This window comes from Aquila chrysaetos, chromosome 5 (assembly GCF_900496995.4).
Source record: "Aquila chrysaetos chrysaetos chromosome 5, bAquChr1.4, whole genome shotgun sequence".
In the NCBI taxonomy this organism is placed as follows: Eukaryota; Metazoa; Chordata; class Aves; order Accipitriformes; family Accipitridae; genus Aquila; species Aquila chrysaetos.
Genome location: NC_044008.1, coordinates 6002431 through 6027787, shown reverse-complemented (window position 1 = coordinate 6027787; position 25357 = coordinate 6002431). Strand labels below are relative to the sequence as shown.

The window sequence follows — 25357 nt, the reverse complement described above, 5'->3', positions numbered from 1 at the left end:
CAGACTGCTCCAGCGTGGGTCCCCCGCGGGGTCACAAGTCCTGCCAGCAAACCTGCTCCAGCCTGGGCTCCTCTCTCCACGGGGCCACAGGTCCTGCCAGGAGCCTGCTCCAGCGCGGGCTTCCCACGGGGTCACAGCCTCCTTCGGGCATCCCCCTGCTCCAGCGTGGGGTCCTCTGTTCCCGGGCTGCAGGTGGAGATCTGCCCCCCGTGGACCTCCCTGGGCTGCAGGGGGACAGCCTGCCTCACCGTGGTCTTCCTCACGGGCTGCAAGGGAATCTCTGCTCCGGCGCCTGGAGCACCTCCTCCTCCTCCTTCTGCACCGACCTGGGGGTCTGCAGGGCTGGTGCTCTCACATATTCTCACTCTTCTCTCCGGCCGAAGTTGCGATTGTGCAGTTTTTTCCCCCCTTCTTAACTCTGTTCTCCCAGAGGCACTACCACCGTCACTGATGGGCTCGGCCTTGGCCAGCGGCGGGTCCGTCTTGGAGCCGGCTGGCATTGGCTCTGTCGGACATGGGGGAAGCTTCTAGCAGCTTCTCACAGAAGCCACCCCTGTAACCCCCTTGCTACGAAAACCTTGCCGTGCAAACCCAATGCATCACTCCATCATAGAAGCCCACTGGATTAGTCAGGGATGATTTGCCCTTTTTCAGGCCGTGTTGGCTGTGTCTAATCATCTCCTTGCCTTCCATATGTTTTGACATATCTTCCAGGAGGATCTGTTCCATGATCTTACTGGGCACAGAGGTGAGGTGAGGCTGGGTCTCTTTCCCTGGGTATATTTCTCTATTTGCGTAGGCATCTCTACCTGTGAAAGCTAGGGATAAAATACAATCATTCTGTATAGAGAGCATTTTATACATAGGATCACTGATAGCAATGGCAGCTCAGTTCACTGAGTAATGGAGGATCCAGCCAGTAAAGTGTTCCCTGAGTTTCTAATAACACCTAAGTGTCTGCTCAGGCGTGTTTTCATCTGTAGAAGTGGGAGTGAAGAACTGAGTCAAAATACAAACAGTGAATTTTACAATGTTTTTATGCTTTAAGTAACTCAGTGAATTGATTTGCACATGGATTATACATTGTTCCAAATTAAATAGAAAGAAAAAAATCCACATCAGTTACGTGCAGAAGAATGCGTAAATTACCCGGTCTCAAAAATAATCTTGTCCTGACACTTCTCTCCTGAAATCAGCAGGAGATTTTCTGCCATCATCATTGTGAAGTCAGCCAGAACTTTCAAAATTCTCACCCTGAAAGTTAGAGAGGCTGGGCCAGCAAGGTTATTTTTTAAAAACTTATCTAGGTGACGAAATGTAGGAGTAATCTAGTGTTTAAAAGCTTGACATCTAAGACTGAGTAGGTCTCTTTGCAGTCATTGGAGGGAAAAAGGCATCCAAGACACATTTCAGCCTAAACCACGTAACTCAGCTCACATGAATCACCCTTGGAAGCATCTATTCCATTAATTGACTACGAATGAACATCCTGCCTACGTTGAGTAGTGCAGACTTTAATGTCTAATTTTTAAATGCCTAAAATTTAGTGCAACGAATTCCATCCTCACGGACAAAGTTTGATTTAAAAAAAAAAAAAAAAAAGCCCTAATGTCTTCTTATTGTAGTTATATATCTTTGTAAATGGAACAAAGATGGATTTGAAAATTGTACTTGGTTTCTCAGAATCAAAATAACTGAAAAGCTTCACGCAAAGCCATCAGTCTTTTTTGGTGCTTTATTCATTTATATAATAGAAGAGAAATTATTCTAAAGAGACATCAAATGAAATTTAAGAAAGTAATGTCCTAAAATGCAAGAGTGCACAACATGAGACACTGGGCAAATTTTTACTCTCAGGGGCAGAAAAAAGTAAAATAGCAAAATGAGTGTCTTCATTAAAGACTTACCTACCCAGTGGATACCCTGAAATTACTAAATTAGGGAATATGTGCTGGAATTAGATACAAGATACCAAAACTTATAGGACTGTTACTGTGATAGCTTCAAAAACCAAGGCTAATTTATATTTTGTAGATTTTTAAAGGTCAGGTTGTTTGTTATACAAATCAAAGTTTTCAGAGATTCGTCATTCTAGATTAACGCACTGTTGAGGAAAATTTTTAACACATTGAAAGGTCTTGTAAAAATTACTAGAAAATAATAATAGAAAAATTTCTATAGTGGTTTCTGGTGAGACAAAATTTAACACTGAATCATTATGCCTTTTCTGGAAAAAAATGTAGAATTGTTCCAAGTAGCTGTACAGAGATTTTTTTCAAGCTTACTTTTTCTAATTTTCAAATATTTTCTGTGTTTCTTGATGAATGAACATTTATTAAAGTATTGTTAAAATTTTTTCTTAAGGCAAATTACAAATATTATTAATTAATTAATTGCAATTAGTAGATAAGTGTGATTTTCATAATCAAAGTTGAATTCAGCAGAAAGTTTCTCAGAAATTCCCCTGAAAGTTAAGAACTCCAGTTTGCACGTTAATTTCTCCTGGCCTATAAACATCACTTGCTTTCCATATAACAGCAATTGTGAACCCACTCCAATTAGGGACACTTTTGAGGTCATATCCTTGAACCTGGTTGAACAAATGTTGTATTTTCTTGGAAAGTGAGCTTAAACCTGTCCTTAGCAGGTAGCTGGAGATTCACTGACAAGGCGATCTGTGGTGGGAGCTCGCTGTAAGCCCTAAGTCCTCAGCACATGAGGTTTCTTTTGGTATGGCCAACCCAGGGAAATAATAGGATGATAATGCAACCTCATAACACGTACTAGATGACGCAAAATTCAGCAGTTTGTATCGGGTCTCCCTTTTTTTTGTAATCCACAGAAGGTGAAAATCGAATACAAAGCACACTTACAAAACATGCCCTTTACTGAAAAGGCAGAAGTCTGTATTTCGATCCTCAGTGTCACCCAGGCTGGTAGTTTCACAGTGACATTTATAAGTGGGTAAGAGTTGATCCTAGGGCACCTTCCTAGCTAAATAAAAACTATGATTTGTGGCCAGGAGTTTCTGAGTTTAAAATCTGCTGAAAAGTTGATGAAGTTCTAGCACTTAGAGTCTGATTAACCCAAGATACAGGGCTTATACAACTGCCCTGCTTTCTGTACTTCTCGAATACCTTTAAAACTCATTGGCCTATTTGGCAGGCTAGTGAGATGTCAGAATATGAAATTCCTCAGACAAGAGGTAGAGAAGAAGGGCTTCATTTCAGCAAAAGTATAAATTCAGTGGTTATCATTGTATGTCCAACCAGTTGAGTTAATGAGGGGTCGGTCAGTAGCACCATCACGGCATGAATGGTCCTTGCTTGGACGGGTGGTAGAGGACTTGGGGTACATCGGGACCTTGGTGGTACTGAAGGAAAGAAGTTATACTGCAATGGTTCCACACCACATTATGGTGTGGAGAAGTGGAGAGAGGCAGGACACCAAACTGCAGGGAAGAAGACCTCATTAGTTTCAGCGTACGAAGAACAGCTTGTTTTACATTGAGAGAGTTACTGAGGAAAAAGTTGGGCTTTGTAGTGCAGGATTATTAGCAATGGACTAACATATGTAGGCCCAATTTTATTTTCAGTTCCACTGATGTGCTTAGTGTGCTTCTAATTTGCAGCAGAATAATATTTGAGTCAGTGTTTCTTTGGGATCATAAGAAAAAGGACAGTAAAATTTTTCCTGCATTTTTCTTATTCAGTAGATTCTAATTATGACTCTTGACTACCTTGTAATGAAGTCCATGCAATTCTCCAGAACAACCTTACCAGTGGAATAATACTGAGCTTTAATTTGTATATACTTTTTTTTGTGATTTAGAGTTACTTTGGGGATTTTTTTACCCTTCCCCCATGAAGTCTTTTTACATAAATAAGTACAATTAAATGTTTAAACAAACCTATATTTAATACTTTAAAAGCATTTTGGAACTCATTCTTTTAATGATAAACAGCTGAAAATGAGGAAAACCATAATGATTTACCTTGGACACAATTTGGGGGGAAAAAAAAAAAAAAAAGCAAAGTTAGGCTATGTTCTGTACATCCACAGTGCTTGTTTCCTTCAGCTATACTTTGGCATGTTCACTCACTGACTTTGAATTTAAGAAGCTGGATTGGAGTTTCAAGCCTTTGGGGAGCTTGTTTGTATTTGAAAATGTTGTATTGTTCCTAGCAATAATCATAATGGCATTTTGCTCCTGTATACCATAGAGCATTGCACATTGCTGTAGATACCTGAACTAATTACTCCTTGCTATAAACCCGTGCAACATTTCTGACACTGGTTTTTGACATCATTTCCTCTAGTCTTAATATCACAAACAGAACTAGTGAGGAACACATGAGAAGGCATTTTCCACTGAAATAATTGATTATATAAAAAAAGGAAGCTAATATCAGTGTTGCTCTTCCTCTCATTACCCATTTTTTCAGTGCCAACATTCAGCAACATTAAAAATGTTTCCTTTAAACCCAAAGCAAGTTAAAAAGCAAGCAGATAAGTATCTTATAGTCTTTATATTTTCATGAAATTGTTCTTCATTTGTTTGTTCAGGAAGGAGGTATTTCAATTACTTTGTCCATTTTTAGAATTTTGACTAATTTCCCTTTACTCGGGGAACCCAAGTGTTCCTGTCTGCTGTAGGCTGAATTAAACAACTGAAAATTAACACCAAAGAAAAAGGACACACCCTCTACATGAGCATCATCCTCTACGTGAGCATCAGACAGTCTGATTCCTCACACACATTTTTGCAAGAGGAGACTTGCAATTCGGCAATGCAAGTGCAAACCTTAAGCCCCACTAGATCTGTGAAAATACTTATGATTAAGCACTAAATGGGATGCTCTGGATACCTACGTGTGACTCCCAGGTCTATCATTAGTTTTTAGTCATTCACTGGATCATTTGGTTTTCAGGTCATCTGCAGCGAATAAATAAATAAGTCTCCATAAATATTTAGATCTTTGAAAATCCACTGGCATCTATGTTTTTACTAAATAATTCCCACCATGCTTGGCAGTCCCTGTGCTGTCCCCAAAGCTGCCACTACTTTGGCAGGGCTCAGCATACGATTGCCAGGTGTGCCCAGGACCCCTCAACAAAGCTTTCCTCCACCTCACACCCCTTAGGGGCCCAATGTGATGAGCACAATCAGAATGCGCCTAACGCAATGAAAACACTCATCTTCAGCATAAACCAGAGCTGATGATAAGCATTTTTCTGCAAAATGCCAGGAGGAGGAGGAGGCAGAAAAGGGGGAGGAGGTGACATCTACATTTATAGAGAATGCAGAAAGGTGTGCAAGACTTTCAAAGGCAGAGAGCTGGGGTGAGCCAGAATCTCTTGGGGTTCCATCCTGGAGTGAGGATCCCTCCGTTTCTGCTCCAGGACCTATTTATGCAATTTATCTAGCGTGTACTTACTGTAAAATGAATAGACAGGTAAAGTATCAAGAAGCAAGCTGATCTACCCATAGCTAATTTTTTGTAAGTCTTATTTCTCTGAACCCAATATTCCTTTTGTGTTAATTACCAACAACTACCCTCTCTCCAGTTCCCAGAATCTGGCAGATAAGGCACCATTATGACAAGAAGAAGATGTGGGACTAGATTTGGTCAAGATGAGGAAGGTAGCTAATAGTTATGCTCAGGACAACCAATACTACCATGCCAGAGATCCTGTAGGACACTGCTGTGCTGAAGGTACTAGGATGACCCAGAAGTATTATGTCACTTTTTGCTCTTGCATCTAGTGAAATATGTAGGGATTTCAGTTTGCTTTAACTTTGTTTTACCTTTATGCAGCAGTTTTATATAGGTTGGCATACTGTGAAGATGCAGAAAGTTTTCTCCCATTGAGGAAATGTTTTCAATGTCCTGCCATTATTATCTAAAATGATTCAGAGAAAAAAAGCTTGTCTTACCCCTGCTTCATAACAACTTTGATGCTGAAGAAGGAACTTGTCGAAAATACCTAATTAAAGGGAGCAGAAAAGGGCAATGAATGAATTATCCCTGTAGTTTTATGAAGTCAAAAAATAATCAGTTCCAAATTAGGAAGTCCTCTTTTGTATAATTTTATAATTATAGAGGAGACTTACACCAGCCTGCCCCTGGCATCAACTTTGTCTGCTATTTCATCACTTATGCTTTAATGCTGTCTTTTTCTTTCTATGCTAAACAGTCAGGGATATTTCTTATTTTGGAAGACAATGAGCATAAGCCGGTAAGAGGGCAGCAGCAAATTTTTCAGAAATAATGAGTAGATAATTTATGCAGTGTCTAGGCCCTATGGTGCCTGAATGATGGTTTCAAGCTCTTTGCTTTTGTATGGATTTTTTTTGTGTGGTTTTACTAAACAACTCAGCCCAAATGACAAAAATGACTCCAGAGGAGCTATTATGTTCCGTTCCATGTGAGAGCTCATGAACTCACAGGCAAAAACATACATGTGAGATTGTATAGCTCCTCTTCCAGCTTTTGTCAGCTTTGTTCTATTTTCTATGGAGATCTCCATCCTTGGATCCCCATCTCCTAATCATATGCTCCAACATTTGGACTCCAAATGCACCTTCCTTTCAGATCTCTGTTCACACTCAATGCAGTAACTAGTGCTTTTCGCTACCACATGAGTGCCAAGCTCATCACATCTTGGATTTGTTTCTGCATCTGGAACAGGAAGCCTGAATTTTGACTCTGTCTGGGCTGTTGTGAGCAGAGCTGGCTTGAGAAGTGAGATCAGATGCTGAAAACAGAGGCAAGTCACTGCCGGTGCTCTGACGCTCACTGTCTACACAAAGGCTTAACGTCAGATGAAGGAAGGAAGTTCCCACGGAAAGCCTGGAGTTGCTTTTGCATGACACTTTGAAGTGTTTTATATACCATTTGTCTTTGCTACTACAACTTGGGAGTTTCTGAGTTATATCCAAGTGATTTATGAGGTCTTACTAATATGACAGAGCCAAGTAACTCAAAGAGAACCATTATAGCAAAATCAAACGTTTAACTTTTCATGAAACAGGATTGTATACTTTAAACTGTAGAAATGCCTTTTGAAAAGGTATATTGGGTGTTGTCAGTATTACTATGTCAAAACCTTTTTATGCATCTCTTGAATTTTTACAGTCCTGTGGACAATATGTTGATCCACAATATGTTGACCACACCAGGTTGTGCCACTGGAGTAAACTATAAATATTTTGGAAATGAATGTTCATACACCAGATGCATTAGTCCAACTGCAAAACACTTCTGTTTTGTAAATGAAGCTCACTTTTTATCATTAAGTGATGATAAAATGGATTTAAACCATCAGCTGAAAGCAATTCAGAAAATAACTCTCATTTTCAAAATGTGCTCACCAAATGAGATGCTTTGCCCATACACATAACCAGGTTAAACAGGGGCAAATATGTATGAGATTAATGTTATTTGTATTACGGCAAAACATGGAGGTCCTGTGAGATCAGGACCCCTTTCTGTGCATAACAAGTCAGTCTCCACCCTGGAGAATTTACAGATTAAGCAGACAAGACTTCCAAAAAAAAGGAAAGTCTTTTGAAGCTGGGAAAACAGCTGTTTTTAGTGTACAGAATGACCTTTGCAGGGTTCACAGTTGTCTGGCAGGAGAGCTGGGAAGGCAATTCCAAGGCTCCTAAGTTTCCAAATCAGTGTCCGTCATCCAGAACATAAATATTAGTATTATCACCATACCAGTGATGTATTATTGGCATTTGTTTGCTGCAGTGCACACATGGTGATAGGGACTTTTCAAATAAATTAACGGAGTGGAATTTTGGTGCGGGAGGTTAAAAGTCTGTATCTGCCTGATGCCAATGGCTCCTTCACCAGTCTTCCTCCATACACATTGCATGAGTAGGTGGAAAGATGGTGAAGCGGTTTCTCAAAAACTCAAATAATTATCTACACTGTCAGTCCAAATGTTAAGAAGTTCCTAATTAGCCATTTTGGTTTTAAAATTGCTGGATTTGGGGGTTGGTTTGTTTGGGTTTTTTTGGGGTGGTGGTGGTGGTTCTGATCATATCTGAATTTTTTTAACTTATGCTCATGTGCTTGTCACATGCTCAGCTAGGAATTATTTGTGTGTTCATGTTTTTCAGCCCTCAAGCTGAGAAAAGAATTACATAAATATAAGCCAAATTCAGATTCAAGAAACTAAGGTTTTATGACAGATAAAATATTACTGATATTGTCATCTAATTGGGAAAAATGGCACAGCTGAAAAGTCAGGAGTGATATTCAACATGCACACTGAGATGCTTTGACTTAAGTGCTGAGATGTACAATTCTATATGTGAGCTAGATGTCTCAGCTCTCATTACAGTCCCTGGACGTATATATAATACAGTCAGTGAAGACTGAAAAGCTATTCAGCTATTCACTATAAATGTCTGCTTTGGGGTGAAGTTAGTTTCTAGACTCCATCCAGTGTATTAGTTAGACCTCCATTAGAGTAGGAGATTAGATCCCTAGCAAATATGTATACATAAAAACATATGAACACATAAAATAAATATAAAAATTCTCAGTTGCACGAGTATGAGAAATGAGAAATTGATAACAATGGTTAATTGAGGTGTTCAGAGGTGATCACGACAGCCTAAATCCTTTGCAAAATCAAAATATAAGTAGTTTCTACCTAAAGGAACTGTTTCTACTTCTGACTCCTAATGTCACTGAGGAATGACTGTAGCAATGAAAAATATGTTGTGTTTAATCTGGTTTGAGCTTTATCAACAGCAGGCTTAATTAAGATCCGGTGACAGAACCTCTCACTGGAAGCAATATAGCAGTCAGAAAGAACTTGGTTTGGCACTCCTGAATGGATGTGTCAATCTGGCATCTTCCTGTGCATAACAGAAACACATTTATCCTAGAGATAACTGAGTGGTAATAAAAATGGATCCCAATATGCTTGTAAGGTTATTTTCCAGAGTCAAAACATACTTGTTTTATTAGTATTTGTAAAGAAATATGAAAGTTCTACAGAAATGATTCTAAAATAGATGTACGTTTTGTGTGGATTACTGATTCATTTTGAACTTCTTGGCTCTTCTCTGTCAAGCATCAATTTAAACATACATTTAGGTGATTAATTAATTACCATAATTTCAGCATTCATGCACCATTTTGATATGCATTGATCTGATCAATTTTATGCTCTGAAGTAAATTACACCTATTCTTAAATAATACTTTTAATACATAATAAGAGCTAGGGACTGACCCAATTTTAATTTTTAGTTCTACGTACTAATTAAGTTTGTTCGACTCAAATTTCAACATCTGTCTGTGATTAGAAGATTACTTCTTTCCAGGTAATTTTTAGGGGGGAAGGGGAAATGGAGTGGGAATGAGGGAAAGTTATGAAAAGAGAACCTGATAAATAATAGTAAGCAAATTCGCTGTATTTATTCTGTGGGCTTAACCCAAAAGGTGTCACATTGGACTAGACAGAGCTGAGCTGGTGTGATGGATTCCTGTACGTTGCAGGGGGAAAGCAAGAAAGTTCGAGTTGGTGCTGCTGCGGAGATGGAAGGAGCAGGCACGATCCACAGAATAATGACACCAGTGGATGAATCCAGCAAGCAGAGAAAATGTGTCTGCTTCTGAGTGACAGAGCAGATGCAGCTCCTTTCTCACAGTTAATGTTGCTGTTACCCAGCATTTCCATCTCTGCAACTGACTGAGCAGATATGCTCCTGAATTTCCTTCCCGGTACCCGAGCGCTTTCTTTATGAGCTCTGTGAATGAATGTACTCTGAGAAACGTTGGCTCTGCTGGGCTGGCCAGCAGCTCTCTAACGGGGTCCTGAGGCTGCCTGCTGACCCCTGCTTATTTCTGCACTCTTTCCAATTTCTTATAGCCAGCATGTCCAGGACTGAGCCTCCAACAAAGGTTAAACACAGAAGAGTAGAAGGATTTCTGAGTACAGCTAGACAAAACATAAAAATCAAAAAACGTGGGTCAGCCTTGACCATACATTTGAAATCGGGAGCATCCCGAAGCACAGGAGTCTTGGAGAATGTGTCTCAGTCAGGGAACTAAAATAGTGGCTGATTTTATATGGGTTACAGCTCCAGCACTGGTTTCCTATAAATAACTCACAGATGTCATTTGAATTACCGTCTTCTGCAAATAAGGGGGCTGCAGGCATACCCAGAAGCCTGTTAACAAGGAGATGACAAGCTTCAGGCATCTAATTGCTTTAGCTCATCACCAGTAAGACACTAGCAGTCCTACAGCTAATCTGACCAGCAATTGACTGAAAATTGAATCTAAACCAGCAGAGTTCTTTCGCTGACTTCAAAGGCCTGTCCACTTCCAAAAAGAAACCCCAACCCTCTATCTGTTCAGCCGGCTGCTATGCAAGAGAGCCAATAGCTTTTGTGATTTTTCTTAGCACTTTTTTCTTAGCACCTGATGTCTGCAGAGAACAGGCCAAATATGTGAAGCTAATTATTTCCAAACGCAACGCAGACAGTCACAGATAATTAAAATATCTTCAAAAAACAAAGCAAAACCTCCACTAGACTTTGTCCTCCAATTTTGTGAAGCAGAATAAGGGAACAGGACCAAAGACTTATAATCTAATGTTTTGCTGTATTATAGTGGCTTTAGGAAGTTGCACTGACATGGGATACTTAACTGTGTCAAGCAGGATTGACATTTCAAGGGTGTGTGCTCTTTTTTTTTCCAGAAAATACCACTAAAAGATTATCCTGAAGCTATGAATCTTAAGAACTGAGTGAATCTTTCTTCTTACAGAGATGCATCAGGGACCCTCTGAAGCCAAAACCATGAAGATATGGGGCAGGGAGAAAGGGCAAATAACATTCCTATTTCCATTTACTGCTAGAGAAGACCCAAGTCTGCAACTTCAGCCCTGTGTCTTGGCAAGCCCTATTACCACCCACCCCATGGGGTTTTCTCCCCATCAGAGCACTCTGCCCAGAGGAGCTAGTTAGACAGCAGAGGAGATTGGGGCAACTGAGGAGCTTCCCCAAAAACCTGCAGGAGTTCCCACCTGGCTCTAGGACTACGTAAACACCCAGGAGATACAATGCTTTGTGTGTATTCCCAGTTCTGGCCCTCTGTTGAATGTAGTTCAGTCAATAAGGAACCAAACCCATGCGCATACTTCTTGGTATGCCAAGGATGTTGTGGTTTGGCAAAGTTAGAGCCAGGAATCCTGGTGAAAGCAAATAATATGAAATGCTTTATGACAGGCTTGTGGAACAGCTTGAAGAAACCATTCTCTTATTTCAGATATCTTCACAGTCTGGAAACTCTATAATGTAGACACTACTTTATTTAGGTACCTCCTAGGCCAGACAGCTCTGGAAAGTAGACTGTGTTCTATGAGATCTGGACACCGTCATCCTGCCAAAACATCTATTTTACCCTTCTAGGTTGGTGCTGCAAGAGTTGCCCCACTTTGTTCTGAAATGTGACTAATATCACCAGATAAACCACATGGCATTATTTAGTTTCAATAACAGGAGGAGGGCAGGTGTAGTAGCATCAGGTATGCACTCAGATTTAGAATGTGGGGTGTGTAAATGACATGGATACGCCTTCAGAAGTGGCTCTCCAAAAATATTTCTGCTGTGATATTCTCAGGTGAGCAGAAAGGTACCAGGGAGGGGGAGAGGGTGTTGGGGGAAGCAGAGTATGTTCAGTAGAGTTATTCGTGGCCTGTTTGTATTCGTGTGAACGTCAGTGGAATCACTCGGGGAAGAGGGCACTACCCTACTTTTTCCCAGTATTTTAAAATTGTAATAAACTCATGCTCACATGATTTGCTGCTGAAACTATTACCCATTTTGAAACTTTTAAAGACAAATGTTGCAAGTTAGTTTTTATCCACAAGAGTAGGAATTTCCTCCAGTCTAATCCCTTTGTCCTGGAAATTGCTTCTTTTCATGATGATCTAATGCATTCCTCATTTTCCCCTGTAAGTATCGGATTGGGCATGCTAGCCCACCAGAATACCAAGCATGTGTCCAATTGAAACACACTAAGTGGTCCAAGTGAATTGAATTGGACTTTTCAAACATTTCAGGTTTATGTGCTTATGGCCCTAAACCATGAAAGCATTAGAACTACTTACAAGTATAAGCATTTGCAGGATCTTTCTCTTAGTCCATGTCTTCCTAACTCCAGCTTTCTCACAAAAAGCAGCTTATTGGATGTGCTATTTTCCTACTGCTGCACTATCCTGAAAACTCAGGGAAATTATGCTACAAACTCATTGAAATCCTTTGTTGCTTTCAGTGACCACGTAAACCCTGCTCTCTATTCACAGTGAGGAGCTAAAATGGTAAACATTCTGCTTCAAAGAAATTAAGATATGTAAACACGTTCATTCACCATCATCAGGCTTACCCAAAGAACATTTCTGTATCAATAGAGTTGCACAATTGTATGCTTTTCTTTCAGCAGTACAAACTTAGGTTCTATCATTTTCATCATTCTCAAATACACACAGATATTCAGTACAATGCATTTGGTACACTGCAGTGCTCAGAGCCCCATTGTTAGCTTACTCAGTTAGCTGAGTAACTGCGGCTTTTTAGAAAAAGGGAAGGACACTGAAGAAACTGGAACATGTTTATAAACAATGGGTATGGTCAAAAGACTTTGATATAAAAAATAAAACCTTATATTTAGCAAATGTTTCACTCGCTGGTAGAAAACTCTTTCTCAGGGCAATAAGAAAGCAAGAACCTTTCTCTCTTTCTTGTAGACTTCAATGGAAAAAAGAAAAGCTTCCTTCAGTATTTTAAAGTTTCTAATAAGAAGTGTTTGAATGTCTATTGTAATTTGAACAAATGTCTTATTGTCTAAATAAAACAGACTCCACAAGAAACTCTTTCTCTATTATGGATTTTTCAAGCACTGAAGGTGGTTTTTTTCCCCCTCTTGGCTGTGTCTGTTGTCCTTCCTTCAATATTAATACTGACACTTCTCTATTAACTCATTAAGGGCTTGTGACACTGGATACAAAGACTCCATAATTACTATTCTTGCGATTCCACTTGAAGATTTCCACCAAGGCTGAAACTTCTTGTATTAGACACTGTACAGACATGGGAAAAAACAATCCTTGTCCCAGAGAGCATTGTATTTGAAAGGACAAAGCTGACAAAGCCAACAAAGAAAGAACAAAGACTTAAATAGATTTGTCTGAGATCATCCAGCACGGTTTGTTTTATTTTGACAGAATGGAGGTCAAACCCGGGTCTGTTGACTTTCCATTAGTTTCTCATCTACCTCCTCATAATTCCATGTAATTAATCTCCATCTATTTCAAAATGTTTGCACTCTCAGGTGACATTCATTCAAATGGCTTCAAATGGTCAAGTGACACCTCATGGAATTGTGGTCTGCAAGGGCTGGAGAAAAATATGGAAGGAAAACAAAGTGTATTGGGTTGGCATGGCAAGGTTTTGGTAGCGGGGGGGCTACAGGGGTGGCTTCTGTGAGAAGCTGCTAGAAGCTTCCCCCATGTCCGACAGAGCCAATGCCAGCCGGCTCCAAGACGGACCCGCCGCTGGCCAAGGCCAAGCCCATCAGTGACGGTGGTAGTGCCTCTGGGAGAATGGATTTAAGAAGGGGGGAAAGTTGCCACGGAACAGAAACTGCAGCCGGACAGAGGAGTGAGAACATGTGAGAGCACCAGCCCTGCAGACCCCCAGGTCGGTGAAGAAGGAGGAGGAGGAGATGCTCCAGGCGCCGGAGCAGAGATTCCCCTGCAGCCCGTGGGGAAGACCACGGTGAGGCAGGCTGTCCCCCTGCAGCCCAGGGAGGTCCACGGGGGAGCAGATCTCCACCTGCAGCCCGGGGACAGAGGACCCCACGCCGGAGCAGGGGGATGCCCGAAGGAGGCTGTGACCCCGTGGGAAGCCCGCGCTGGAGCAGGCTCCTGGCAGGACCTGTGACCCCGTGGAGAGAGGAGCCCAGGCTGGAGCAGGTTTGCTGGCAGGACTTGTGACCCCGCGGGGGACCCACGCTGGAGCAGTCTGTGCCTGAAGGACTGCAGCCCGGGGAAGGGACCCACGCTGGAGCAGGTCGTGAAGAACTGCAGCCAGTGGGAAGCACTCGCGTTGGAGAAGTTCGTGAAGGACTGTCTCCCGTGGGAGGGACCCCACGTTGGAGCAGGGTAAGAGTGAGGAGTCCTGCCCCTGAGGAGGACGGAGCGGCAGAGACAACGTGTGATGAACTGACCCCAACCCCCATTCCCCAACCCCCTGCGCTGGTTGGGGGAGGAGGGAGAGAAAATCGGGAGTAGAGTTGAGCCTGGGAAGGAGGGAGGGGTAGGGGGAAGGTGTTTTAAGATTTGGGTTTATTTCTCATTACCCTACTCTGATTGGATTGGTAATAAATTAAGTTAATTTTCCCCAAGTCAAGTCTGTTTCGCCCATGATAGTAATTGGTGGATGATCTCTCCCTGTCCTTATCTCGAGCCATGAGGCTTTCATTATATTTTCTCGCCCCTGTCCTGCTGAGGAGGGGAGTGATAGAGCGGCTCTGGTGGGCACCTGGTATCCAGCCAGGGTCAACCCACCACAGAAAGTCAGAGAAGTAATGAACTATGACAATGTCCAACCAAAACTAGTACACTGGGGTTTTATTATCTCATGGGGAAGAAAATTTCACAGCAGAAATCCATCTCTTAAAGGAAAAAAAAATCTTAAACTTCTGTATATTTAGCAAAATGTTCTGGTGCTGTGCTGTTAGTCAGCAACATGTTGCATTGTCATGGGCAGGGTGACCTGTGATGTCAACCCTAAATAAATTTGGAGGCTTTGGACTAGTATGTTAGCACTAGGAGTTTGCTTTTGTTCAGCTATATGTTAAATACAACTTTAAACATTTAGTTCACTGTGCCCACAGTTGCTAAGCAGATGGGCTGCAGGTGGTAGGTGGGTTTGTGGAGATCCCTGTATTTCAGACTCTTTATCCACTATCTTACCATTTGCCAAACTCACTTGTCAAGAGAGAAATCTCTCAGCAATTGGGCAATTAACATTATTTCCTTACAGCCAGGATCTTGCAGCTACAGATGCTCATGACCTCACTTTCCCCCAATCTGTTAGGTGAAAGATGCTTGGAAAGTGCAGCCTAGCCTTGAGGAATGATTGGCCATGAGGGAAGCAGCAGGATGCTTACCTTGTGCCAGAGTATTCAAAGTCAGACTTTCCCTCTGTGAGTGCAAAAATAAGAAAACCGAACAGAAATAATAATTAAATATTCCTTTACAATAACAAACCTTTTTCAACATGAAAACTATGGTAGTGATTGGTTAGCAATCCTGTACAATTCTGGCACACCTTTGAAATCATGGGAGTCACAGTTTTCCTTTTTCTGATGTTACATATGGCTGCAAAGTCACTCAGAGAAGCTAAACTGGGATATGCGTTCCTTCTCTGGCTCAAAAAGAGTGACTGCCTCCTTCCTTTCTCTTGTTCCTTGTGACAGGGGAACAAAAAGGGAGAGTATAAACAATGTTACTTGTATCTTTTCTCCAGGGATCTTTAATTAATGCCTTTGTTTAGACGACATTTCTTGTTGCAATCCTACCTTAAAATACAACGACATTACTTTACCAATTAAATATCATAAGAAACAGTAATGGCACAAACTCTTCTAATGTTTGTCTTGGTAAGAATTTTGCAGAGTTCAGTCAAACCCTACATACAGACACAAGGAAAGAACTGAGTTGAAGTTTGGGTTGCCACAAACAGGTAACTCTTCCTCTTTTCCTTGTAGTAAAATGGAGAGCTTCTGTTCTGTTTTGTTTCCTCAGATCATGGGATTTCATTCTTTTTGATGGCACATTCTGTATTCAGTCAGAGGTTGGTAAGATGCACGCAGTTTAATAGCCAGCTATGTGTTGGGATAACATGTTCTGCTGCCAAGGCAACTGACATCCAGGATTGCAAAAGGATTTTAAATAGCAGACAATGGTAATGATCTGAAACAAATAATTTGGATACTGATAGATATGTCAAGAAGTCATATCCTTTGATGTGCATCATCTTCATATTACCTTTGCTTCTTTTTAGCCGGAGTTTGGCCCGAGATCCTTGTTCTGGTGTTGATTTTGACTGGACATCATGAGACATGGACGAGAGTAGTGCAAATCTTTCATGCCAATGAGAACTGGCAGGGTTGTCTTTCTACCTCCGGCACTTTGGCCCATGCTTCCTAACCAGCTCTCCAGATGGGTGCATATAAACACTGAGCACAATAGCCGAGATGAAAAAGGGTAAAGGAACGCCAGAAATGATATCAGGAAAGAGACACATTTGCAGGAAAACATTATACTAATTTGCACAGAAGGGGCAAAAATGTGTAAATAAGAGATGCAATGGGAGAAAAAGGAAAGGTGTGAGATGGGATAGCTCTGAGGACTCATCTTAACCTCACCAAAAAATGTAAGACTCTTACTACGATTGTTACTGTAGTACTTTGTAACATCCTCTTAAAGCCAGCAACACAGTATGAGCATGTAGGAAGTAGAAAAGAGACTTCAGAAGGATTGATGAGAAATTGCTAATTCAAGATGCAAATAAATGCTTCAAGGCTGGAAGATAGTATTGAAAAAATAGATGGAGTCTTCAACTCTGAAGGGAGTCAGAAGCAACCATCACCTTCTCTGGTGATGACTCTTTCAGACCCTGGAAAAGAACGGTTAGATGCAAGAATTTCATTTTGAGGGGGGGGGAAATAATTGAGGGAAACGTTAGAGCGTGGAGATGAGAAGAGGAAGAGTAAAATCTATGAAGAGGACAGAGAAATCCTTTTTGCAGAGAGGGCAAAGACCCGTGGAACTAGGAAGCCAAAGCAATTCACCATCGCTATTGTGAAAACTTATCTGTTGTGGAAGCCATGAGCTGAGCCTTAGTAGTAATTCCTTAGTAGTAATTTTCCAATTTGCCTTGGAAATGCTAAGTGATAAAGAACATAGAAATTATTTCCAAGAGACCATAAAGAGCTCAGGTTGCATTGAATGTTCTCTCCCCTGCAGTGACTTCCCACAGAATTGGTGTTTGGGTCCAGCTCCTCAGGCCTCATTCCTTGACCAGCTCAACAGCTCAGGTGCAGACTGTTTTAACTGTGAGTGGAAGATAATGACATCACCTCTAATGTACAAGGGAATGCTTTTATACCGGCAAAGAGAAAGCAGGAGGTGTGGAATGAGTCTGTGGAATAAACTGACCCACAATTATCCTGCATCTTGTTATTCTCTGCTTGGAGTGAAGGGTCTTTGGCTTTGTCTTGGCTTTCCTCAGCATAAAGGATGGAGCAACCTTTGTAAAATAACAGTCCCACTAAATGACACTCATTACAAAGGTTTCTCCATCAGCAGAAAGACTGAATAACAAATAACACCCAACAGATTAATTCCTTAACTAATTAAGGGAAGGCTCAGAGATACCAGGTGTTTGGACTGAAGGCACCACCTGTACCACCAAAACCATCTCTTTAAAAATCAAAATGCCCTTCCCAGTTTTTAATATCCTCCGCAGCCATACCTCCTTCTGCTCCATACCGGGATGCTTCTTCTGGTCTTAACACTTCAAAGATCTGAGGGCTGTGGCCCCAATTTGACAAAGTGTTTGAGCACATGTTCTTCACCAGGACTTCTTCATCAGAAATTCACAAGTTGACGTGATTTGTTTAGTGATGGTGCCCAACATCTGAAAGTATTGAGGTGGTTGTCTCTTCAGCCTTTCTGTTTGGACTACTTCTACCGCTTGGAATACTTCCACCACTTCTACCACTTCTTAGGTTCTTCCTAAACATTACCATGATGCAAAGAACAAAAAAATAAAGCAATTGGATTAACAGGACTGTTGGTTTCTATTGGTTTCCAGGAGAAGGGGGGATAAAAAACCAGTATAATTTTGGCTTGGCATTTTTTTTCCTAATTTCTGCAGCCTTTTGCAACAAGATAACACCGCTGCATATGTTACCACCTGGGGAATGGTAAATCACTGGTTTTTAAGGTCCAAATGTGATATTATTTAAGTTTAGAAAAAAATAAAATAAAATAAAATAATAAAATAAAATAAAATAAAATAAAATAAAATAAAAACTCCTTCCCAAGAGAAGAGATTCTCTTTCTCTTGGGAGTCTTTTCTAGAATGCAGTATAAGTAATACAAGACTTCATTTTGATACACAGGGAAGTGATATTTATAACAGCCCGGCCAGATTGCAAACAGATGTTGGTAGAAAGTGAATCTATTATTAAATTAATTTGCCTTTTCACCCCCAAGAGACTGTAGAACATAAATCAGATATATTTAATAAAAACCAAGTTTGCCAAAAAGGTTCGGCACTGAAGCACATGCAATATGACACTGCCAGAACCATCTTCTTGTCACAGCTCTGAACATAATTGATTAAATATCCCAGCCCTAAGAGACGCTAGTCACAGATGGGTTTAGGGGCAAGCGATTGCCCAGGGTGGGACTACGTGACCTTTGGAAGGAGAAAGCAGATAACTAGCAAAGCTGGTACTAGCCTATACATATCAATCTGCTTCCAGCTGATGGACAAGCCCAATGACTAGTCAGTACGGATTGTGATATCCTGCAACATAAGAAAGTGGTTTGAAAGGGATCACTTGCCTGTTAGTGCAGGAAAAGATTTGCCTTAGATCGTGCAGCGGTGTGGGAAAATAACGGAAGATTGGCGAGGAGGATTGTAAACACGCTCAAGTGACTTGCAGCTGGGGTGTAGAAAAACCCATATATCATACTAATCGTTGTTTAGTCTTGTGTGTTTGACAAGTAGAACATCTGTGTTTAGATAACACAGGCCTGTGATAAACTTAGAGGCACCCCATCGAACATGCTTGAGATTCCTGCCCTGCTGTGGGAAAGATCAAAGCACAGTGGTGAACGGCGCCTGCGTGACTCCCCGATGTACAGGTGAAAACAGCAGGTTCAGTGATCCTCTAACACGGTCCGAGCTCCGCGGTGCCTGCGTCCCCGCTCGTGTGCCTCTGCCTGGGTGCTGCTTCAGGGATCCCCCGGTTGGTGAGGTAACAAAAATAAATGGCTTTTTGCGTTTCTTCCGTGGTTTTGTGGTTGTTCCTGTGTTCCGCCAGTGGCGGATGACACAAGCAGGAATGGCACATGATGCTGTTGAGCATTTCTGGGTGTTTGGGAAGAAATCTCTTCTGGTGACAAACTAAGCTGCAATTTATCACTTTTATCATTCTTTAAGAGAAAGTGGAAGAAACCAGGGAAAATTTACAGGTGCTTAAGAACTGATTTTATGTCTACTAGTATCTGATTGTCAGGTTATAGCAACACTCTTACTGTAGTTGTTGAAGCAAGGATAAAAGAAAATGTAAAGAGCATGTTTAGTGAACAACTAACTCATAGACGAGAAATGAGCAAATCATGGTGCATAAACCTGCATGCTTACCTGGCACAAACTTGGTGTGAGCTGTGCAGCAGACTAAAGCATAGAATCATTTAGGTCGGAAAAGACCTTTAAGATCATCGAGTCCAACCATAAAAGAGACGTGTAACTCAGCTCTAGGTACATAAATATCTGTTACCGTATTAGAGCTATTGGTGCCCTGTCTGGGTCATTATGCATCTCAACAAAAAAGCACTGATGTTGAGGTTTCCCTGAACACGGTATATTGCCTGACATTCTGGGGTAGCAAGTACGGAGTCGGGGTTCACACATTGGGCTCTGCTTGAAGTCCACATAAATTTAGTTCTAATAAGCAAAGCACAGGCTGGAGTGATGCTTGGGTTTTGAAGTGCTACTTCAGCTAGACACTTAAGCAGGTGTCTAATGGAAGTACATGCTTAAACCCTAAAATGCCAACGGGATGACAACTCATTTACATTTTAACTCAACCAGAACCTTCAAAACTATTTTGTTGATCTCTTGGATTGTGCTAGTTTACACAGAAGCATGAATGTAACTACCATAATCGGGGTAACCACGCTGTCTTCTGTATTTTTTTATTTGCAGTCTGTTTTGTCAGGAGTCCCTTTAAGATCTGGAAGTTCAATTTGAACTGAATTCTTGGAAAGTGATACAATGATTCTGAAGGGCTCTATATAGCAATGCTGCAGGGATGAAAAAATAAAATAAAAAGAAATCATTTAAAACGTTCTTGGCTAGAAATAGGATAAAAGTGTATTCTGACAAGTAATAAGATTTTAAAGATCGCATTTGGGCTGTCAGGAAGGATTTTTATTTTAATGAAGTGATGACTGGGGGCCAAACTCATTATTTCTATCTTTCTTACAAGTTTGAGCACAAGCAGTAAGGAAGATAGAAATGGGAAACTCTTTCCCCTCTTTCGTTCCTGCCAAGAAGTGAAGGATGAGAATTGAGGCCTTGAACCAGCTCTCTCCAACTTTTCGGTTTGCTCCAAGAGCTCAGGCCGTCAGCATCGTTATGAAATAGCTGTGAGCTGGAAGCAAGCTCTGGGACTCCGGCGCTCCGCTATCGTCCTGCCTAGCCAGAACAGAGAGGGTTTTGGAGCCCTGCGGGAGCAGGCTTTTCCCAGCCAGCCGGGAGCATCCTTTCTCCCGTTAAGGCTAAGTTAACATGGCATCAGTCGCCTGGTGTGGCTCACGACTCTCTCCTTTGCATCCAAATACCCACAATGCCTTTCCAGTTGTCGTCGTCGTTGAGTTGTAGGGTTTTTTTGTATTTTTAATTTTTGGGGAATTTCTAAGTGCCTGAATTCTGGGAACAAGGTTGAATCTTTAAGCATCGACTGGCTTTAGGTGTGTTTCATTCCAGCCTCCTGCTCCCAGGACCAGTAAATACAGCCTGTGGGATGTTGTGGTTTGACTTGCACTCAGCTGGAGCGAGTCACTGCTGCCTTGGATGCTGCTTCTTACACAGATGCCGTCCTGGCAGCCCGGAAATATTTTAGGCAGTATTGATTATGATAATAATGAGCAACAATGGGCTGTTCACAAGTCTGGGAGAGATCATTATATCTTGAAAACACAAATTTCTTCTCACTGCCATTGATTACCGCTGTTTATCAACTCAATGCCTAAGACCTAAAATCTGAATAATCCTCACAGTATTTTAGAAGAAGAAACAATAATAAAAACTTCCTATTCTCTTCAGAAACGTGGGTTTTTATTTTAATAATGTAATGAACCCAGAAAGACTTATGTTCCTATTAGAATATAAAATAAACGAAATGGAACCCTTTGTAATCAGGATTTTATCTGAGCAATGTGCTCTCTGTATCACCCACTGCCTATAAGACTGTGTTCCATTTTACTACAGCAGTAATAGGAAAGAAACTAAACTATTTGCATCAACAATAATGCAACCAATTTTCAAGACTTGCATGTCAAAAATCCATTATTCCAGACATGATTACCTGGAACTGCTGATAACAATTGTCACCAATTACACTTTTTTACAATGTAGCAAGATTTTTATTTCTCTTTCCCCACCCCATCTTTTCTTCCTCTTTCTTTTTGTCTTTTTTTTTTTTTTTTTCCCCCTCCAAGGGGGTGGGGTAATGTCTCCATCACTTAGATTAGAACATCACATTTAGTACAAGCAGCAGATGTTAATATGGAAAGACAGAACATCTCAATTTTCGCACTGTTAATTCAGCTTACTGAGCCAATTTCACAATTCTCACATTCCTCTAGTCCTAAGAGAAAATGCTAATTTAGATTGTTAAAACTGACACAGGTTAGGGTATAAAGGGTAATTAGCATAAGATCCTACACAAAGTGTTTTTAGCACCATTAATCAACACCCACCTATGCATACACTTTTTTAGACAGAAGTGGTGTTGAATAGTTCTGAAAAAAACCTCTAAAATATTCTGTACTAGTTAAAAAAAACCCGTAGAATTTGGTTGGAAGCATTTTCCGGTGAAAGCACCTAATGTGCAGTTAAAACAGAACTTTTATTTTACACATGAGAATTATTAAAAGCTCATAAAAGCATTCTGGAAAAAATAGCTTTATGATTTTTTAGATTGTAGGGGGTTCTGCTAAAATGCAGAAATACGTCAAAATGCATTAGCTGTTTTGGAGTTTTTCCACTTTCTCATCCTGAACACCAGAAAATTTAGTCAGAGTTATATAAAAGAATATAATTCTGCTTTGCACTCCATTTCATTTGCACACATATAGTTCAAGTAAATTAGGTTTTCATGAGTACAGACTGGTTTAATTTTCCTTGAAAATACTACTTGAGATGGGAAAATCCAATATAATTTTAGAATAGTTGATCTAGGAGTATATCTTACATAAAACCTATGTTACAGTTACAATTAATATGATATAATATTAATTAAATGATATAAAGTGTTCATATGAACTACACTGGAAGGACTTCTTAAAATTAATAAATGAAATAAAGACATTAGGTATATTAGTTTTTAAAAAAGTGGAGTTCTACAATTTGGGCAACCTCCTTGTTGATCATTAAATCAGGTTCCATAAAAAAAAAAGTGTATTTCCTAAATCAGATAAGCATAAAAATAAAAATTCCAGCTGCCAAGGACAAGGAGTTCTAGGCGTTTTAATGCTAAAGCAGACAAGTCAAGCAATTATTGTCTCTAATTGGCACTTCCACAAGATGTAACAATTTTTACAGTACCCACAGCCAAGTGGCACTTGAAAAGGTGAGAAATTATTTCCTGCCTTGGGAAAAAAAAAAAAAAAAAGAAAAAAAGAAAAAAGAAAAAAAAGAAAATCACATGCTTTTCTAATCTGAGCTTTGCAGAGGGAAAGACTGGTCGAGCACTTCAAGGTCTGAATCAGCAAATCACATAAGCACATGCTGAATTTTAAGCATGTGCATATTAACACTTGCCTAAAAAGCTATTTTTACATCACTGACTGGCATACTTAAATGCTTTATTGGTTCAGTGTGTGTCCAATTCAGGCGATCACCATATTTTGGGTGGGATTCAGCTCCAGATTTTGACAATTAGTTTTGGTTCTGCAGGGGCCCCTGGGAGAGCTAGAAGAACTTGCTACTCCTGTTCCATACAGTATAGACACAGGGCTTGATTCAGCTGTCTAACACACATCTAATGACGTTGTAGGTAACTCAGGTCATCTTGACTTCCATCTCCTGCTAAAGAGGGGCCTGAGTCTTCTTGAGGTCTGTGTCACATCTGCCAGCCCTATGGATCTCAAGGGATTGCCGTGTTAAGTGGCAGCAGGTACCTATTTTAGCAACTAAATCGAGTCCTTTTCCAATGCAGTCAGAAGGGTTTGAATCAGTTGTCCATAGTTAGACATGTACTGCCAGTCGAGATACCATAGAGCATCCCAGCTGGCTACCAGCTGCTGCTCCAGGAGGCGTAGGTACCCGTATGTCATATGTCATATATGTAAGCACCATGAGGATGTCTTAAAGACACTCAAGCATCTCAAATAATACTAAATGCCTGTGTGGTCAACTACATTGAGCTCAATGGAGATAAAAGCTAGTCAGCTTGTCCCTGTAGTGGAATCCTGCATTTGATGAGCTGAAGAGCTTTATAGGCTCTGTAGATAAAAATGGGAGGTTAGAAACTTAATTCACTTGTGAACATACTGCAAACCTTATCTGAACCAGGAACTGCATCCAGTCCTTAGAGATACATTCACTTACCTGTGAATAGACATCTGGCGCCATTGGAGAAGCCTGGGGGTATCCACAACATCTGTACAGACCTGACAAATACGATGCAGGACCTAAGGGAGACCTGTGACCTTTTCGAATGGTAACTGGAGGCCAGCAGACACTCACGTTCAAGTAACTGGATTGAATTTAATACTACATTATCAGGCTTACACAGAAGCATCTGTTAATGCATTTTGTTAAATAAGACCTGGCCAATCAATAGCATTACTTCTATTAATGGTGTGAAATCAGGGCAGGATTCTAGGAGGAGAAAATATACAAATTAACCTTAGAAAATAACTTAATCGCTAAAGTGAACTAACAGTGGAGGTAGCTATCTCCTGAAACTAAGTTCTACTGCACAGCTAACCAAACTGATTAATTAATCCATCACTGCAATAAGAAGAAATATTCTTTTGGTCCACAGCAAGTAAAAAGCCATGGAATACTGTTGGCTTTTGCAGAGTTTTACCATATGTTACCTCCACCTGGGGTTGCAAACTTTTCATTCACAGGTATCACAGAGCAACTCTCTACATAAACATCATTAACTACTAGTTTGCAAATGGAGAGAGATGAAGCTATTGGCCCAATGTCAGAGAACCATAAAAGAAGAAAAAAAAAAAAATCTCTGGCTTCCTCCAAAGCATCTTGTATGTTCACACTTGACAGAAAACAAAGAAACAAACAAAACCCCCAACTCAAACCAAACAAAAATCTCATTGCCACCGCCCCACTACTTGAAGTTCTTCATTATGTTAAAATAATTGTTTGCCTTTTACCAGCTCTAAATTAATGTTTTACTTAAAGATACAACTGAGTCAACCTGTCCTACTTGACTTTCTGTTTGGAAGTCAATTCACAGATAATGCTATCCTATGTATTGCTCAAATGAGGCAGAGATGCTGTGGCTGGACAAAACCACATTGTCTCCTTTTACAATAAAGCCAGCCTTTCCTGTACCAGAGGTACTGATCCGTTAGGTGGTGACTTTATGTCTATTCAGATAGACTGAACTGTTAAATATAATAGTGCATAGTCCACAAGGTTTTCTGGCTTCCTGGTTCTGTGTTTCTCCCATCCAGAGAAGTCCATATGAGGAGGCTGCAGACTGGGAACATTCTTGTGATAAATAGTTCTGGTCTATCCTGTACCTGATGGCACATCATCTTCTCTGGGCACTCTGGATCTCATTCTTTGTCATAGACTAGGAGCAGCTCTGATCGTGGGATAACAAGGAGGTAAGAACATCATGAGAAAGATGGTGGCCAGGTATAGGTTGCCAACACTACATATTTTTGCCTATAATTCAAACCTTCAAGGAGTTGTAAACAAATAATTGCCTGTGCATACAGTGCATAGAAAGAGTGCATTTGGCCTAATGTTTCCAGAAAGTGTAAAAATTTATGTCAGGCAGATTGAGTGTGCTGACTGTGTAGAGTCAATCATAGTCCATAAAGTACAATCCACCTCTTCTGCTGTTTGTAGGGTAAGTTAGATTTTCATTAGACTGGTGTTTCTGGAGAAATGAGCGTAGATACTGTGGATAGGGTTGAAGAGTTTTTTTCATTCTTTTTTACCACCCACCAAAAGAAACAGGTCTGCTTACCCAAATCCAGAAATGTTTCTTTCTAAGAAATAATCTGTACTCCAAGATTATTCTAACTGC

The 25357-nt window shown here is 40.6% G+C and overlaps 1 long non-coding RNA gene across 1 annotated transcript; it reads right to left on the bottom strand.

The window, feature by feature from the left end:
- Positions 1-474: 474 nt before the first annotated feature.
- LOC115342235 lies at positions 475-24049 on the bottom strand. The gene is made up of 4 exons (XR_003923687.2): positions 24037-24049; positions 21507-21522; positions 5194-5199; positions 475-602 (listed from the first exon to the last, which is right to left on the bottom strand). It is a non-coding gene; the product is annotated as an uncharacterized LOC115342235 (long non-coding RNA).
- Positions 24050-25357: the final 1308 nt, after the last annotated feature.